Source organism: Hylobates moloch, unplaced genomic scaffold (assembly GCF_009828535.3).
Source record: "Hylobates moloch isolate HMO894 unplaced genomic scaffold, HMol_V3 SCAFFOLD_10, whole genome shotgun sequence".
NCBI lineage: Eukaryota > Metazoa > Chordata > Mammalia > Primates > Hylobatidae > Hylobates > Hylobates moloch.
The window spans coordinates 38,361,060-38,379,593 of NW_026652285.1; the positions used below are offsets into that span (position 1 = coordinate 38,361,060).

The window sequence follows — 18,534 nt, forward strand, 5'->3', positions numbered from 1 at the left end:
TGCTCAATAACTCATGCAGATAATAACTTTGAAATCTCCCACTACCTGTTCTTCAGTATTAGAGACTGAATGTTTGTGTCCCCCCACCAAAATTTATATGTTGAGGCCCTAACCCTCAGTGTGGATGTATTTAGAAATGAGGTCTCTAAGATAATCATTAAAGTTAAGTGAGGTCATAATGGTGGGGCCCTGATCAAATAGGATTAGTTTCTTTATAAAAGGAAACAACAGAGTTTTCTCTCTCTCTACCTGCATACCCACCAAGGAAAGACCACGTGAGAACATAGCGGGAATGCAGATGTCTGCAAGCCAGGAAGAGAGAGCTCTCACCAGAGGCCAACCCTGTTGGACCTTGATTTGGAACTTTTAACCTCCAGAACTATGAGAAGATGAATTTCTATTGTTGAAGCCACTCAGTCTATGGTAATTTGCTATGATAGCCCCAACTGACAAATACATCCATTCAGATATGGTAAAATTGGTCACAATTTTGGGGTAGACACAGCTTAATCTCAGTAATGGATGAGTCATGTGCCAATGACTCAATAAAATGAGGAGTAGCTGAGGAGATTAGGAGCAGAACATTGAGTTGGGAAAGGAGAGAGAAGCTTGGAAGAACTTAGAAATGCCTAGTAGAGGCTCTTCTTTTTTTTTTTTTTTGAGACGGAGTCTTGCTCTGTCCCCCAGGCTGGAGGGCAGTAGCACGATCTCGGCTCACCGTAAGCTCCGCCTCCCGGGTTCACGCCATTCTCCTGCCTCAGCCTCTCCGAGTAGCTGGGACTACAGGCGCCCGCCACCACGCCCGGTTAATTTTTTTGTATTTTTAGTAGAGACGGGGTTTCACCATGTTAGCCAGGATGGTCTCGATCTCCTGACCTCGTGATCCGCCTGCCTCAGCCTCCCAAAGTGCTGGGATTACAGGCTTGAGCCACCGTGCCCGGCCAGTAGAGGCTCTTAAGGATGTGAGAAAAAAATAATGATTTGTAATGGCTGAAACTACTTACTACCATTCCTGAAGGTAAACACAATGTTCATAATATATAAACTGCCCCTATTTTAGAGAAAAATGTGGTTTGTAACCAAGTGCTGAGGTAGAGTTGAAGTCTGCAAAATGCCACGTGCTCTGAGCAGCAAGCTTGACTCAGAAGTTCCACCTAGAAACCGAAACCAAGTATGTTGCTTTCTCAAAGATAGACAAATGTAAATGACCTCAAAAAGGATGACTTTATGCCAGTGAAATAGACTGTCCACTTTTATTAACTGTTTCCAACTATCCTATTAAGATCATATATGGGCAGTCAAGTTTTCTACAAAAAGAAATTTTGACAAACTTTCCATACTACTATATTTCCAAATTAAAGACTCATTTCCTGATAAAGTAACTAGGACACAAATGCAAGTTTTAGAAAATTACTTTGGAGCAGATATGGATGTGAATTTATTCTCTTGAGTAATATTTATCAACTCATCTTTAAAATTGGTCATGATCCTGCATGTCAATAGTGTAAACTTTATAGTTCACACTATGGTTTACAGCAATTAAAAGGCATTTTTACTTATGATATTCCTAGGGGAATTCTACAATAATCCTGTTGAGGCTATTTTTTATACCTAAAGGTTATTTATCTATTTGATTTACAAATGGATATGCTTATATAGCTTCAGGCTTTACAACATTTACATCATTGGCTAAAAACCCAAAGAAAAACGCGGCATCAATGACAGCAGCACATGGTACAATTTTAGATTTTAAAATGATCTACCAGTAAAGAGGCATTAATTTACAGGCAACAGAAAACTCAAGCACAAAGTGGCTTAAAAATTAAGGGCATTAATTGACCTAGGTAAATAAAACTAAAGAGGCCAACCTTCGGACTTAATTTACTTGAAGGACCACAGAATATCATCAAGAGATAGCTTTTCTACAGCACTCTGCTTTACCTTCAGTAATATTACCATTATTCCCAAATTGCCATTTCTTTCAGTTACAAGTTGAAAAGTTATACATTTCTTCTTTTTTTTTTTTACATCAATTAGGTAAGAAAGGCTCACTTCCAGAAACTTCCTGATAAGCCAGAAGATCCCTATTTTCCATCACATCATAGCAAATATTTTATTTAGTCTTGTTGGGCCAAACTGAGTGAAGAATGACAAATTTTTCCCATTTTTTCAGATTACTGCCATATGGAAAACATTTTGTAAAACATTATGTTTCCATTTCAATATATTCATTTAAAAATGTCATAGTGCTAGAAATTAATGATGTTTAAGTATGAATCATGCATTATTGATTATGCAGAACATTTTTTCTATCCCCTCCTTTAAAATGTTGCCACATTCATTAGCTGTTCAAGTTTTAAAAAAATCACATGGTATCCATTTATTATTCTTCAATACATTTTTATATCTGCAATGGATTAATCAGGTACTGGTGAATATAATAACTTGAGAAGAATTTAAACATTGAAATGTTTCAGGGAGCACAGTGATTTAAAACCAACTAGGAGAAAATTCCCTCAAAATATTGTTTTATATAATTTTCTGTCTATTACCATAATAGCAAAATAAAAACAGTAAACAGCTTGTAAAGAAAAATAGAAAATATTTCTCTTTTGCTGCTCCTTTGAAACCACCATTATTATTAGTGTTCAGGTAAAGAAAGTAACATTTTAATTTTGGAAATGGTGGAATCCTTCATAAATAAAATAATAAACTTTATCTCAGTTGTATAACATCTTATTTAGAAAAGAAGACTTCTTCAGTATCTTCTTGAAATATACATCAAAGTATTATAAAATGGTTCATTTTTGCATGAAAAGTGGAATTTAAAGTTAAAAAATTAGTAATTTGAACTAACGTAAATCACCAATTAGTTCATTTTAGTATCTTTAACAAATCCATAATTATGGAAAAAGAGAAAAGATGTCCTTTTTCCAAAAATTGTTCAGATTAGCTATGAATTACTATGCAAACCATAAAGCACTCTGAGCCTTAGAGTCTTCACCTATAAAATGAGGGAACATGACTAAATGCCTTTTAACCTCCCTTCCAATCTACAAATTTAGGCAGTAGCATTACCATTTTTTTTTTTTTTTTTAGAGACGGAGTCTCGCTCTGTCACCCAGGCTGGAGTGCAGTGGCGCAATCTCGGCTCACTGCAAGCTCCGCCTCCCAGGTTCACACCATTCTCCTGCCTCAGCCTCTCCGAGTAGCTGGGACTACAGGCGCCCGCCACCACGCCCGGCTAATTTTTTGTATTTTTAGTAAAGACGGGGTTTCACCGTGGTCTCGATCTCCTGACCTCGTGATCCGCCCGCCTCGGCCTCCCAAAGTGCTGGGATTACAAGCGTGAGCCACCGCGCCCGGCCACCATTTTAAATAATCCTTTAAAGAGTGAGGGTTTCACCTCAAAGTATTTTCTAAATATATGAAATTCCCCTTTAAGTTGCAAACCTTTGCTATCAACATTTACAAGAAATGCATTATACACTTTCCTGTCACACTAAAAGAGTGTGAGGTATGACCCACAACACTGTCCCCTGACTTCACAGCTCTGCCTGTAAAACATAGCACCAAATAGAACAGATCAGCACACATAGATTTCTGTAACTTGGCTCAATTATCTGTAACTTTGAGACAAGCTTTGCATCTCAAAATGAGGAAGATAGAAGTGTTCCTGTCTATCTTTCACTGTTTTGAAGACCAAAAGAGATTCCCATATCGATGCAAACGATTACCTTTGTGATGAACAATTTTGACTTTTCCTGATGAAAAATCTAGATAATATGTAACATATATCTTCTTTAAGGGCACTTATACATTTATGATTTAAATCCTTCACTTTACTGATTATTCTGTAGTCATTTTGCTTCTTTTCTAACTTGCTGTGTTGTCTTCTAATTGCATCAGCCTGGGATACAGTTTGTTTCTCCCAGAGTCTAGAAAGCTGACCCTTCAAAAAGTGAAAGTGAAAACCTACAGATCGCTCTGTTACTTTAGCAAATTTGGTATCGCCATTAATTTTAAAACAATGGCTTCCTAGAGCAGGAAAACTTTTTTGTTGTTTTTCCTTGAGATTCCTACACTCCACTCCAGCCCTAGAAATTCTGATTGAGTATATCTGGGAAGGATAAAGGAAATTTCTGTTTCTCAAAACTCCCTAGTTAATTCTGAAATTGGTCAGTTTGGGAACCACTACTTTGTTCTCTGTTTTAGACCTAGTAGAACATTTTCCTCTGACATTAATCACAATACATTCAGAGTAGATTTTCAGAAATCTATAGAGAACTACTGTAACAGTCTTTTTCAGGAAAATTTTGAAATGATATATTAACTGCAGAGCTAAGACAATTCAGGTAGACCCTGAAAAGTGGATGGCTGTTCCTCATGGGAAAATTGTTTTCCACTTTACTTGTAATCATTTACTGCTAAACACAAAGACTATCTTATAACAATTGTCATTACTAACTATAACATGAAAGTTCTCCAAATAACAAAAAGATGGCTGATTAGTTAATTGGTATTATTGGGAAAATGTGTCTAGTAGACTGAATAAATGCGTAAAATAAACTGCTTTCTGTAGAATTTCAAACTTTTCTCATGCCTCTGGAGTTTACCATAAACAGGACAGAAGAGTTAACCAAAAATACTATTATTGAAAAATAAGCTCAATTAGCTGCAAGAATATAAGTTAAAAAAATAGGTATAATTTTCTCTTTGAGGAGTTTTAAGACATGCACAGATTTCAAATTCCATTTATTATACCCAGAATAACTAATTATGAAAATGATATTTAAAATATTTGGTATCAAGTATTTGATACCACCCCTTCCAAACTTAATATAAAACCCACATTTTTTTTTTTCTCAGGTGTCCTAGATGTCTGTAGCCACTGCAGAATGTTTTTGTACCTCTTTGTTGTCTGCTTGGGCTGCACCAAGCATAAGCCTCATGGTTGATATTGTCCTGCATCTACACAGCTGTCTTATATACTGGGGAGCCTAATGTGGACAAATACATCTGCTGCATAACCCTCTAGGAGACATAGCTTTGGTTCTCATTGAAATATACATCAAAGCATTCGTTGGTTAATCCATAATTCAAACCAGCCAGGAGTGCTACTCCAGATATTTCTGCAGGAATCTACATGAATACATGTGGTTGAAAAATCTATGATTTTCCTTCAGAGGCGCAACACTTCAACATTCATATGTGTCCAATCCTACCTACCTGCTATGACATGAACTTGGATAGAGGGTTAAACACATTTTGTCAGTATAGTGTCCCATGATTGCTCTCATGTCACTTAAAAAGTTCAAACTCCCTATGAGAAAGACAAGTGGTACAAAAACCACTTGGATTAGCTGTTCTGGTGATTTGCATTTAGTTCTCCAACTTTAATTTTAGGAGAAATAATATAAAACAAATTGCATAGATCGTTAGCATTTTCCTAGCCATCTTTTAATAATTTTAGCTAACTTGCAATTTATATTAAAGCTTCCAAAGCATTTCAATTAGATGGAATTATCTTGTTTTTGCCACCGTAGAATAAAGAATAGCAAGTTAAGTAACCTTACAATCAAAATGCAACTCATATAGAAATATCCAAAATGTAATTAACATGCTCGCTGGTGGTGGGAATATCCCCAAAGCAATCCTGTATATATTTTATTTTTTTAATTGACAAACACAATTGCATTGCATATTTCTCACGTACAACATTTAATCACATTCTGAGCTATGCCAATGCCCTTGTGTCTTACAGATCCTTATCACCATGTCTATGAAAAAAATAAAGACCATTAGCACCCTCAGCATTTTCGTCCTTAAAAATTAAGCAACTTCTGAAGACTTCTAATATTCCAGCTCTGTATCAGTTGAGCTGATGATGATGTTCTGAGATTATCAGAAGGAGACTATTTCTTTAATTATATTTGCTATTCTCATGGCCAACCCTGGCCTGAGATATGTGAATGAGATCTTCTCAACCCCTCTCACAGATCCAAAAGTTGGCAAGAAGCATGTGTAAAAGTCCAAAGGCCATATACTTCATTGAGCAGAGGGCAATTACAAGGACCAAAATGAGTCCTCAGGGCCACAGCCATTGCTGGGGGAGTAAAGATTCAGAAGGGGCCACTGGGGCTTGGTGCTGAGATCCCTGAAGCTGCCATCCCAGCCCTCACTGAACCCTACCCCAGGAGCCCAAGCCACCTGCCACCCTTCTTTGAACCAATAATGTCTCCAGGAGATGAGTTTATGCTGAAATATTTTAGCCTGAGCTATATGCCCTGTTTTTAGAGTCAGGAATGAAGTTTAGCAGAAAGGATCCCCAAATGAAAACTAGGGCTATTACCAAACTTAATGGAGTGGATGAGAGGGGATAAAATGATTTCTGCCAAAAATGGGTTATTGGTTTATGATTGAGCTGAACCTGGTATGGTATACTCAGGAATTTTCTCCCGCCAGTGCCTACAAACATGCTTTGTAATACCTAGCTTATCTATCGTTGAACAGCATCTGGACCAGACCTCCTATCTAATCTCTTTCTACATCCAGTGAATTCTAAAACAAAAATTCTGCTTCAAATCTGGCTCAGTGCTCTTCCCCTGTTGCTCGTCTCAGGCCTGCCTCATGGCTTATAGACCTGCCTGTGGGGAAAGGAGTTGTAGGCTTGGTTTTACTTTCCGATTAACTTTTCTGTTCCTTCCCGCCTGTCTTCTACATCCAGGATTGGGAATATGAGTAGGAAGAGGGCTTTGAAGGAAGAAGGACAAAGCATATGCTATGCGTCAAATGTTTTGTTTTTGTTTTACTTTGTTTTGTTTGTTTTGTTTTTACAATGTGGCCCTTGGTGCCCTCCAACACAGTTGTCATCCAAATCTAACTTTCTATTTTAAGGCCCATTTGTGTGTTTTTTGGAGTGTCCCCCTTCCCTCCCTCCCTTAAGGGAGTTTTGCACTGTCCCCTTCTCTAACTTTTTGATATATTCCCTACCTGGTCACTTACACCCTGCTCCATCTCTTGTCCCTGGCAGAAAACTCTTAGCTTGTTTCTGCTAAATCTCACCTCATTGGCCAACCCACTTGGGTGAATTTCAAGACAGCTGCCATTCCAGGTACTATGTAGCCCTTAGGACCTCACACTTCCTTTACTACCAAATAAAGCAATTGTAGACATTTTTGTTGCTGGATTTCCTTGTCTTATCCTGCAAAAGCAAGACTACTCCAGCCAATCTTTTACCTTTGAAACTACCTAGGCAAAATTCAGCCACCAACTTCTAAATTAAAATTAAATTAAATTAAATTAAGTTAAAACTTAAAATTCTAAATGTTGGAGAATAAGAAGTCTCTTGCATTAATCACCAGTTGCAGCATAGTAAGGACTAGGAAATTACAATTTAAAAAGCATCTAGTCCAAAAATAGAATAACTGTACACCTTCTTGCAGTCAGCTCAATTATTTGGAGTAATTTTGGGGGGCTCCCTCACTAAGCTTTAGTTGGGAAGAAAGAGGGTACACCTTTCTTTCTCTCACCAGAAGGAAGGGGAAATCCCACAACTTCTTCCTCCTATCTATGAGTTTCCTCCAAAGAAGATTTTCTCAAAAATCTCCAGTCTTCTGTACATATTGTGTGGAGATAGGCAGTGAGAGCAGCTGCACTGGCTATATCAGACTTTAAGATGTTCATGATACACATTATCAGATTAAAAGTTTCAGGCTAAATTCTGAGACACCAGGAATTTAATAAATAAGCAGAATTAGGGTTATATTTTCCTAATTCATTCTGTCACCCACTTACTATGGCAGCTGAGGCAGAGAAGTGACTGTTCTTTCCCCTATCTTGCCCAATTTTCTATTGGAAAAGAACAAAATGTGGACAGAGGGAGGAGAAGAGTAAAAACAACAGGGAATACTAAATATATAACTGCTTCTGTGACCCTGCTTCCTGAGATCTGAGCTGCCGCATTCATGAAGGGTTAACCATACTCTGTGCTAGAACTATTGAGCACATGTGATTCCATTTTATCTAAAAATGGAGATTTCTGAAGAATGTAGAACTATGTTATTATTTTAATATTTAAGCCTGTACTCAGTGAGATTCTAAAACCTTGAAAACTTTCTCATCACAGGAAGCATAAATCAAGGGCCTGTATTTAATATCACACAAGGCAGAAATAATCCTACAAAAAAAAAGAAAGGGAAAAAAGTGCTCTTACAGATGTACTATGTTAAATAGATATGTGTGGCATTTATCTTCAGAAGAACCATTGAACAAGTGGGAAGTGTAATAAGCTTTTATTTTAACCCAACATAAGACAGAAGACACCAAGAGCAAATGTGGAATCTTATCAAATATAGCAACTGACTTTGAGCTTATTCACTCAGTACAAAAGGCACTAAAGCCCACAGAAAAATAATTCCATTTTGATTATGTGCACAGATAAAGCCAATGCAAAATTGTTTTCAATTAATACAGATATAGCAGTTTTTCTTTTAAGTGGAACACATATCAGAGTTGAAATAATGTGAAAAGAGGAGAAAGAAAGATTAAAACCACCATTATGTCTTTGAATGGAGGAACTAAATATAATACAATAAATTATTTATTAATAAGAAACAGGTAATTATAATAAAAATCTAGTCACATAAATTTCTTCAAACCAAATATGGCTTTTAGATTTTTAGATGACTTTAAAATAGTGTGTGTCTCCTGGAAACATTACATTTAGATTTTTAATATTTAATGATTTTTTAAAGATCATTGACTTATGACCACAACAATATGATTAACACAACAATGTTTATGAAAATTAAAATTATAGTGATTTCTGGAAAAAATGCTTTGTTTTTACAAAAAAAAGTTATTACTCCCCACTGCACGTGAAATGCAAGAAAAAATCATCAGAGCTGTTTATTTTTATTAATTAAATTGAAGGTTGAAATCACTTTACTTTGCTCAGTTTGTAGAGGTGGGAGAAGGCTTTTTAATTAAATGTCCCAGAAGCAGAAAAAGCATTGAATTATCAGATAATCATAAAAACAATCTCCAAAAAGAGATTGTACAGTTAATAGCCTAATCATTTCGATGAAGAGAGCACTTAATTCTCAACCACCTTTCTGTAATGATGACAACTAATAGAAAAGCAATTATTATGTTAGAATTATTCTTATGCCTGCAGAGCCTGACTGACCCTTCATGTTTCCATAGGGAATCCAATAGGGCTTGTGATGAACTGAGGTGGGGTATTGCATTAACTTTCTTTGAAGCTATGTGTGTTGCCGTCTTTACCAACACTAGCACAATAATTATCAGAACAAGCATTCTTTGTTATGAGCAATATGTATAAAATGTGGGCAATCAATAGTAACTAGAAAATTGAGCTGGCAAAAAGAAATTATTATACATGAGTTGAAGTTGCAGTCAACTGTGTAATAAAAGATTCACCTACATGAAGACTTGTGTTAGCACAAAATTTAATATAAAAAATGTTTCAGAAAATCAGAAGATAGTGTATAATCCTTGATTAATGTTAAAAATGCCACTTGGCATATAACAATGTGAGCCTTCTATATGATGTTAAGGAGAACTTTCTCCTTAACGCCATATAGAATATTTCTTATAGAGTAACTGCTCCTAAAGATGTCCATCCTCATAAGACAGAAAGTCAGGATCAAATGATCATATACATGGAGGAATAAAAAGCACCTGCTCTCTCTCTCTTCCCTCTCTCTCTTCCTCCCGCTTTATTCTGCGTTTTTTGGGTGTGTGAGTGGGGATGGGGCACTCCCTCTGAAGTTTGAAAATGAAGCTTCTATTTCCCAAGCCTACTCCAAATTTGAAACAATAGTTGGAATTATTATTATTAATTATTACATACAGCCTTAATAATTCCTTCTTTTAACATTAGAACACTATTGTTTCAAATTTGCCTATTAAAGTAATGACTATCTGAATTAGTTCAAATTACATACATTTAATAAATGCCTTATATGTGGCAAGCCACAGTGCTAGACACTATGAAGAATATAAAGAAGAAAGAATGTAGCTCTTGGGCATATGGGGCATAAAGTCAAAGTCAAAGAGCTGAATACACAATACAATTTTTAAAGGAAAAATATAATAAGTGTTGAGTGAACTAAACAATAAGTACTAAGCAGACATAAAAGGACTGAAGAAAATATAACATGGAGTTCCTGCTTGGTAGAGAAATCCTTCACGACATGCACAAACTCATTTAGTTCTCAAAACTGCATTTTGAAAAAGGAATTATTTTCTCCATTTACAGATGAAGAAGTTGAGGCTCAGAAAGGTTAATTAATTTGCTAAAGTTTTCACAGCTAATAACAGCTGGATTTTATACTTAATCTCCAGTCTATTTATTTACAACATTCATGTTGTCTCTCTGTTTTATGGAAATGAATACAGGGGAAGAAATGAGTCCAGAGTTCATTTTTTAAATTGATCAAAATGCAATAGGCAGAAATCCAAAACATAGAAGTGGATAGAGAAATATGTTGAGTATGGACGTAGAGGCAGGAGACTGAAGAACATCGTGCACATGTACCCTAAAACTTAAAGAATAATAATAATAAATAAATAAAGAAGGAAGAAATAAGCAAAAAAAAAAAAGAAGAAAAAAAGAAAATGAGAGGTTCACCTGCTGACTGGTGGGCAAGTTGGCTATTTCCAACTTTCAATTCCCTTCCCGATGAAAACAACTGTGCATGCTTTAGATTAAATGTTATACCTTGAGTATACATATATGCAGCATTTGAGCACTGATACTACCCTTGTGTGCCATTTTAAGCTGAAAGAGCAATAAATGTTTTGAACTTGTCTCGTAGGTGAAAAGGCACTCTGGAGAGGTTCTTAAAAATACAACATTCAGGACATACTTTTTTTCTCCTCTGAAAGTCAACAAAATCTCAAAGGAGATAAACCAAAATAAATAAATAAATAGGCGGTGGGGAAAATAGTAGAGCAGCTAGTAAGATGGTGTTAGGAGCTTGGCAGTTTGATAAATTCAATTTACTGAGCATACACAATACAGAGAAGGAACAAATGGAGCAGGTCAAGGAGAGCAAATTTCAAGAGCTGTTATACAAAAGATATCAACACAGGAGTGTTTAATGTTAATGAAGCTTAATTTCAAAGCCTCCTCATTTCTACTGTTTTCATCCAAAGCCCCGGAAGGGGCCTCAACAATGTGATCATACATCTTGCAAAATTTTCAAAAGTAAATTATTTAACCAAAATGATTAAAGATCACTGTCATTTTCCTCTCCAATTTGCACTACCACATGACCACATCTGTCAAGGCCGTGGAGTACTCTACATCATTGTTGGGATCATCTAGCTAGAGGGAGGTTTAATTGTAGATTTATTTATATGGAGTCTCGTTCTGTCACCCAGGCTGGAGTGCAGTGGCGCAATCTCAGTTCACTGCAACCTCCGCCTCCGAGGCTCAAGCAATTCTCCTGCCTCAGCCTCCCGAGTAGCTGGGATTACAGGCGCCTACCACAACACTTGGCTAATTGTGTGTGTGTGTATGTGTGTGTGTGTTGTGTGTGTGTATTTAGTAGAGAGGGGTTTTACCACGTTGGTCAGGCTGGTCTTGAACTCCTGACCTCAAGTGATCTGCCTGACTCAGCCTGCCAAAGAGCTGGGATTACAGGCGTGAGCCACGGTACCCAGCCATTTTTTTTTAAGGGGGATATATTGTCCGTGATTTTTAGTTACTTCTCTGTAGAATAATAAAGTATTTCTAGCCTTCTTGGTGTTGCAGTTACATCTAGAATATAAAACCTCTTACTGTATCAAATTTTGTATTTATAGTTTTTTTGTTATTTTTGTTTAAAGAGGAACTCCCTCCACTCACCAATTTATATAATCTTCATGCCCCACAAAACCTTGGGATAAAACATTTTTCATAGGTCTGGAATGGAGAAGTTGACAAATGATTTGGAGACAGGGAACATATCCAAAGAAATCAATATGGTATAAAAGCTGATACAACATGACTGTATTAATAACTCTGGGTTGGGAATCAGGTTACCTAATTCCTAGTCTCCAAACTGTGTGAATCTAGGTATTACAGTTTCAGCTATTTTGCCATCAGTTATATTATCTGTAAAAATGAAAAGGTTAATCCAACTTATGATTTCCATACACCAGTCCTTGAATTGTTACTCATTTGCACTAAAGTTTTTAAAGACAATTAGTTCATTCACATATGTCTACTATTGTGTTTGCGGCAGGGGCTGCTGGGCACTGGAGATACAAGGACTCTGCCTTCCTGAAGCCAAAAGACTAGTTCAGGAGTGGAGTGGGGGGAAGACATTAAACAAATAATCACAGAAGTGAATACAGGCCGGGCGCGGTGGCTCAAGCCTGTAATCCTAGCACTTTGGGAGGCCGTGGTGGGCAGATCACGAGGTCAGGAGTCTGAGACCATCCCATCCTGGCCAACATAGTGAAACCCTGTCTCTACTAAAAATACAAAAAATTAGCCGGGCGTGTTGGCGGGCGCCTGTTGTCCCAGCTACTGGTGAACCGGAGGGGATTGAAGTGACCGAGTCGGCCATGATCCACCCTGGGGACAGAGCCAGATCTGTCTCCTGAATACAAATTCCATACTGCTTACATAGTTTACATACTATGAAGATAAAATAGAAAGAGCCACAAGAGAGTATAATAAGTAACTTCTGGAGATCAGGTAAATTCTTCTAAGAAAGTGTCATCTGAGTTGAGATTGAATGAGCAAGAGTTAAGTAATGACAATGAGGGATGAAAGAAGCCTGAGAGCCTTTCAGGCAGGAGGCAAAGAATGAACACTGTCCTAAAGTGGGAGAAACACAGCTCACGGGAGCAGTAGTCTCCAAATTTCATTTTGATCATGTACAACAGTTTAAAAATTTGACCATACTATGAATACAATACCTGTGTATTTATGCATTTTTTATTCATAAACAGTATACATGAGATGGCTCTGTAATCCAAATATCTGAGAACCATTGCTTTATGTGAAATTGTGGTCTCTTTAGTCTCTAAGATTCTGGGGTTCTATGCTTCCAGAAAAAGACTGAACTCCATTGTGGAAACAAACTGTACATTTTTTGTCATTTTGTTATTGTTTAAAGAGGAGCTCCCTCCACTCACCAATTTGTATAATCTTCATGCCCCACAAAACCATGGGATAAAACATTTCCCATATGTCTGGAATGGAGAAGTTGATAAGTGATTTGGAGACAAAGAACATATCCAAATAAATCAATATGGTATAAAAGCTGATACAACATGACAGTAATACAGATACAACATGACAAAATAACAAAAATAACTTTCAAGATTTTTTAAAAGTGAAACATCACTTAAATGTTTCAGCATTTCCAAGTATTTATTGTTCTAAAAGCTAGAAACCCTGGCAATTGAGCAAAAGCCAGATTTTATTTTTGCATGTCTATTTCATATAGACAACTCCTAAATAAGTCTAGTAATGACTCTCTAAAATATATTTATAGATCTTACTCTCTGACACTATCCATGAAAACAAAATCTCAAATTTTATGAAACTTCTTGTTTTTATGGTAGCTGATATTTATTAAATTGTCAACAAAAGCAGAAAAATTGTAATGCTTGATCGTTTTTTAATTCAATAAATGCATACATATAATACTTTTTAGAATAAATCCAGACATATTCTTCTGTCAGGCAGGAAGGATTTCATTTACATAGCTAGAATCAGGTCTCATGTTAGTAAGGCCTTATTATTTTTACCAAGTATCTGTGACATGTACTTATCTAAAACCATATTAGAGATAATTAGAAGTAAACTTCACTTGTCAGAAAAGGTGTTCAAGGTATAGTGTGTTCCGATGTTATTTTTTCTTTATAGGAACAAATATAGAAACTGACATGAATTGCCATTGTTTTTTACAAGTGTTTACATTTATATTAAACCATGCCTTTCCCAAAGCTTTTCACAGTCCCCATCAAAAATTTTTCACAAATTGTATCAGTTATGAAATATAAACCCTCAAATTTTAAGAAGACGCACAAATGTATAGTACAAAGAAATTTCAAAAGGATAAAAGCGTATATTATTTCAAGTACTGGAAACACTTTCTAACGAATTTCATCCCTTTTGCATAAGCCTTTCTAATGAATTCCATCCCAATTTGCATATTTTAAAAAAGGTTACAAAGTAGAAAAATATTTGTCTTTTATCTAGTCATAGACTCAGAAGACACAATATATTAACCTATGCTAATAAAATATTTTAAACATATTAAATGAAAATTTATTTAAAATATTTAGCATTTTAAAAGTAGTAATATAAATAATATATAGTTTAATTGGTATAGCTCATTCATCAGAGCATACAATTGGAATTCTTAAAATCCATTATGCAAAAGCCCTTGAATTCTTTCCTTTTTCCAGTGGAGAAATAAAAGCAATAAAACAGAAGTACCAGTTTTGGGGAGAAATGAATTAATTTTGCTCTTTCCATCAGTAATGCAACTGAATTGGAATTTTCAAGACCATGCTATCCTCAGTGTTGGATGTTCCATTTCACAAGAAGATGAACTATTATTATACTCATTAGTGAACTCAGTAGTTCTTTTACACAAATTTCCCTTTTGAATGGAATATTTCAACATATTATAAATATATGGGTAATTAGGTGGATATGAATACATATATCTGTGAAAAAATATTTAATAAGTAACCCTAAACTGCAACATATTTTGAGATATTACATTTTTAAAACTTTAGATCCACAATGGCAAACCACTGGGTACTATTCGGTTGGTAATGGCACTAATGGGAGGTTATGGAAATTAAGGAACTGAAGCAACTTCTACCAAGGGCAACAGACACTGAAACACTAAGTTTTTGTATGTGGTTTATAATCTTAATATAAGACTGATCTTGCCTAGGTTCGTTGTATTTTTCAAACATTTTAAGGATACTCTTCACCTACTCCAAACAATACTAAAATGATCTTTCATTTGGTCATATTGACCTTTAGCACTTCTGAGCTTAGTATTTCTGAAGTACAATTGAGCAAGTTATGCTGCTTGAGGAGTAGATTGCTTAATGGTAAACTAAATCTTTCAAAACCAAGGATTATAAAATTTTCAGATTTTACCTATAGTTAGATTACATCTTCATTCTTGATGATTGAGATATTTGAATCAATCAATGTTGATGCATGTAAATACATTATATCACCAGTAACTCTTAATTAAGTTGGACATGCAGGCTGTATAATTTCTAATATAATCTTGGAATCAAATGGAAACACTGGAGTCCTCAGCACCAGTTATATGATGCCACTACAGTGCTCAAAATATCGAGGACCATTAAATATTGCCTATAGTTTTTAAAATAAATTATATTTTATTTGAAGGACATAAGAAGTGAATAAATAAGCCTTGTAATAAAAGAATTTATTTGACTTCAGATAATTTGCAGGGGGAGAAAATTATACAACCTGCTAATTCTTTGTTTCTTGTCTTGATCATATTTGCTCAATTCAAGTCTGAGAACCAATTCATAAGAGAATGTAAGATTAAAGAAAATACATGATATGGTTTGGCTCTGTGTCCCCACGCAAATCTCACCTCAAATTATAACCCCCACAATCCCCTTGTATCAAGGGTGGGACGAGGTGGAGGTAATTGGATCATGGGGATGGTCTCCCCCATGCTGTTCTCATGATGGTTAGTGAGTTCGCATGAGGTCTGATGGTTTTATAAGCATCTGGCATTTCCCCTGCTGGCACTCACTCTGTCCTGCTGCCCCGTGAGGAAGATGCCTGCTTCTCATTTGCCTTCTGCCATGATTGTAACTTTCCTGGGGCCTCCCCAGCAATGCAGAACTGAGAGTCAATTAAACCTCTTTCCTTTATAAGTTACCCAGTCTCGGGTATTCCTTCATAGCAGTGTGAGGATGGACTAACAACAACAACAACAAAAACACTTCTTTTAAGAGGGCACAAAGCACTGAAAAATAAATTTAAATTATAAATTAAGTTGCAGTATCGTATCTACTACCTTTATTCTCTGTGAATCAGTAAGCAAGAGAGAGCTTGAGAAGACTGAAGAGAAAGGGTGGTAGAAAGGAGATTTTGAGCTAGATGGAATCCATTAGAACGGAATGAAGTAATCACTGGATAGTAGAAAACATTCACAAGAGAATGAATGTATATAAGAAAGGGAATAATATTTTTAAATAAGCAAGCATACATAGTTCCTTCAGCAACCACCTACAGAGTCCAAAAGGTAAAGAATGTTGGCTTCTTTTATCAGCCACCTACTGTCACTTTTGTTCCATAGGATCCAGGTTATTTGTTAAGAGAAGAGAAAACAAAAATTAAAAGACAATAAAAAAGAATGTGTTGATATTTGCAACAAATAGCTGATTAGAGAGGAAATGGAGGGAAAAGAGAAACTGGAGAAAGATTAAGCTTCATATATGAGGAAGCAGTGGCCAATCGTGTGAAAAATACAGAATACAGCATTAGGAAAGAAGGTTTATTGCTTTTGATTTTGTTTTATAGTAAAAAACAACAACTCTGAAGGTAAAACTTTGTAAACTCAAAGCAGGTAGAGAGAATGTGGAAGAAGGAATGCTATCAGGCTGATAATTGGTATTGCAGATAAAGAGAAAGTGCTAGAGAGTTGCGGGAGTCTAAGGTGTCTTTGAGAATGTCATAGAGTCAGTAGAAAGACTGATATGGTTAGCAGCCTTCATTGGCATAGCTAAGACTTTGTTAAAGGAGGTCTGTGGGAAAGCACTTCCAACAGGTACAAGGAAATTGGGCATTTGTCAGGTAAAGATATTATCATTAATAAGGTTGTGAAAGTCATTCACTTTCCCCAAATATCAGAGATTAAAATAGGTGTAAACCTCCAGTGCATGGCTGGAGTGTGGGACTTTAATGGGTCATTTTGGTTGATATGGAGATGCACCATTCAGATCCAACTGCAGGGAAGAACGTTTTGCTCCATCTGCTGCCAGTACTCAGTGGACAACCTTTACTGGTGAGCTTCTTCAGGGATTGTCTCAGTTACAGAGAGCTGCTGCATCCAAGGTCATACATGCACTTCTAGGGGTGGCCTATCATGCAGTGACTAATTGAAACAAGATTTTAAAGGCCCAGCCATTTTAGCTCAAGAAAGGGGAACTCTGATGGGCCATTTTACTTCAAGAGATCCCTCTAGGGTGGTTTGAGGCTGTTAAATCTGCATAACAGCTTGATTTATCCAAGCCCATTCACCAGCCCTACTTTCTTCCCCTCTCTGCTATGGGTGTTGACCAAATAGCTGCTCCTAAACACTAAAATTTATGTCAGTGTCTGCTTCTCACAGAACCAACACTGTGAAATTCATCGATAATGACAGTAACCAATAGGAAAAATTTTTTAAATGCAGTTGAGTGGCAGATTGGGAGGAGAAAAGGGAAATAAAGTACATCTTTCAGTTCCAAGATTTCCAGAAATCATAATAATTTCTTTTTATGTCACATAAATTCCCACATATAGCTTCCCCTCCTTGTAAACAAATTTCCTTTTTTTTTCAAGCTTTTCTTGTAACAAATCTGTTTACCTTCCTTGCCTTGCCACTTCTGTTTTGTGTTTTACATGCTAATCTCCAGTTCAAAGATTCCCTTAGTATTTTTTCCCTGTGTTCATCCTGTTCACTTACTTGTATTGAATAAAAAGACTCAGGATAATAGATTAGCCATTTCTATCATGCAATGCATCCCCCTTTATCTGGAGAATTAAAACATTGTTGTTCCATATATCAGTTTCTTATTTACATCTTTTGAAAAAGCAACTGAATGATGACTGCACAAATTAGATGTAGGTTAAATTTTAATATGGCACTTGGCATCATTTCAAATCATAAGAAATTAATTCCTTTACTGCAAACCTCAGAATTTGTCCCATGTTTGATCTTGTTCATTTATGTTGTAATAGACATATTTACTATGACCTTGTAAATTATAATGATAATAAAATAGTTACAATTGAGTACTTAAAGTGTGGCAAGGTTTGTGCTAAGTGTTTTAATAGCATTATGCAAAAAAATCCTTAAAATAACAACTTAAAGTAAACACTATTACTATTTTCTTCTTATTGGTAGAGAATCTAAGTCTAGAAAGGATACGTAACTTACTGCTATGGTTAGGCTTTGTGTCTCCACCCAAATCGCATCTTGCATTGTAATCCCCATAATCCCCAAAATCCCCACGTGTCAAGGGAGAGACCACGTGGAGGTAATTGAATCATGAGGCCTTTCCCTCATGCTGTTCTTGTGATAGTGAGTGAGATCTCAGGAGATCTGATGGTTTTCTTTTCCCTTTGTTCAGCACTTCTCCTTCCTGCCACCCTGTGAAGAAGGTGCCTGGTTTCCCCTTTTCCTTCTGCCATGATTGTAAGTTTTCTGAGGCCTCCCCAGCCCTGCTGAACTGGTAGTCAATTAAACGTCTTGCTTTTACTAATTACCCTTCTAAGGCAGTTATTTA

The 18,534-nt window shown here is 36.1% G+C and overlaps 1 long non-coding RNA gene across 1 annotated transcript in view; it reads left to right on the forward strand.

Annotated features, from left to right (window-relative positions):
• The first annotated feature begins 265 nt into the window (after nt 1–265).
• The window catches only part of LOC131384346 (uncharacterized), a 78,792-nt gene continuing 60,523 nt past the window's right edge, over nt 266–18,534 (forward strand). Inside the window, exons 1-2 of the long non-coding RNA XR_009215100.1 lie at nt 266–423; nt 18,379–18,443. This is a non-coding gene — a long non-coding RNA (uncharacterized LOC131384346). The remainder of the gene's footprint in view (nt 424–18,378; nt 18,444–18,534) is intronic.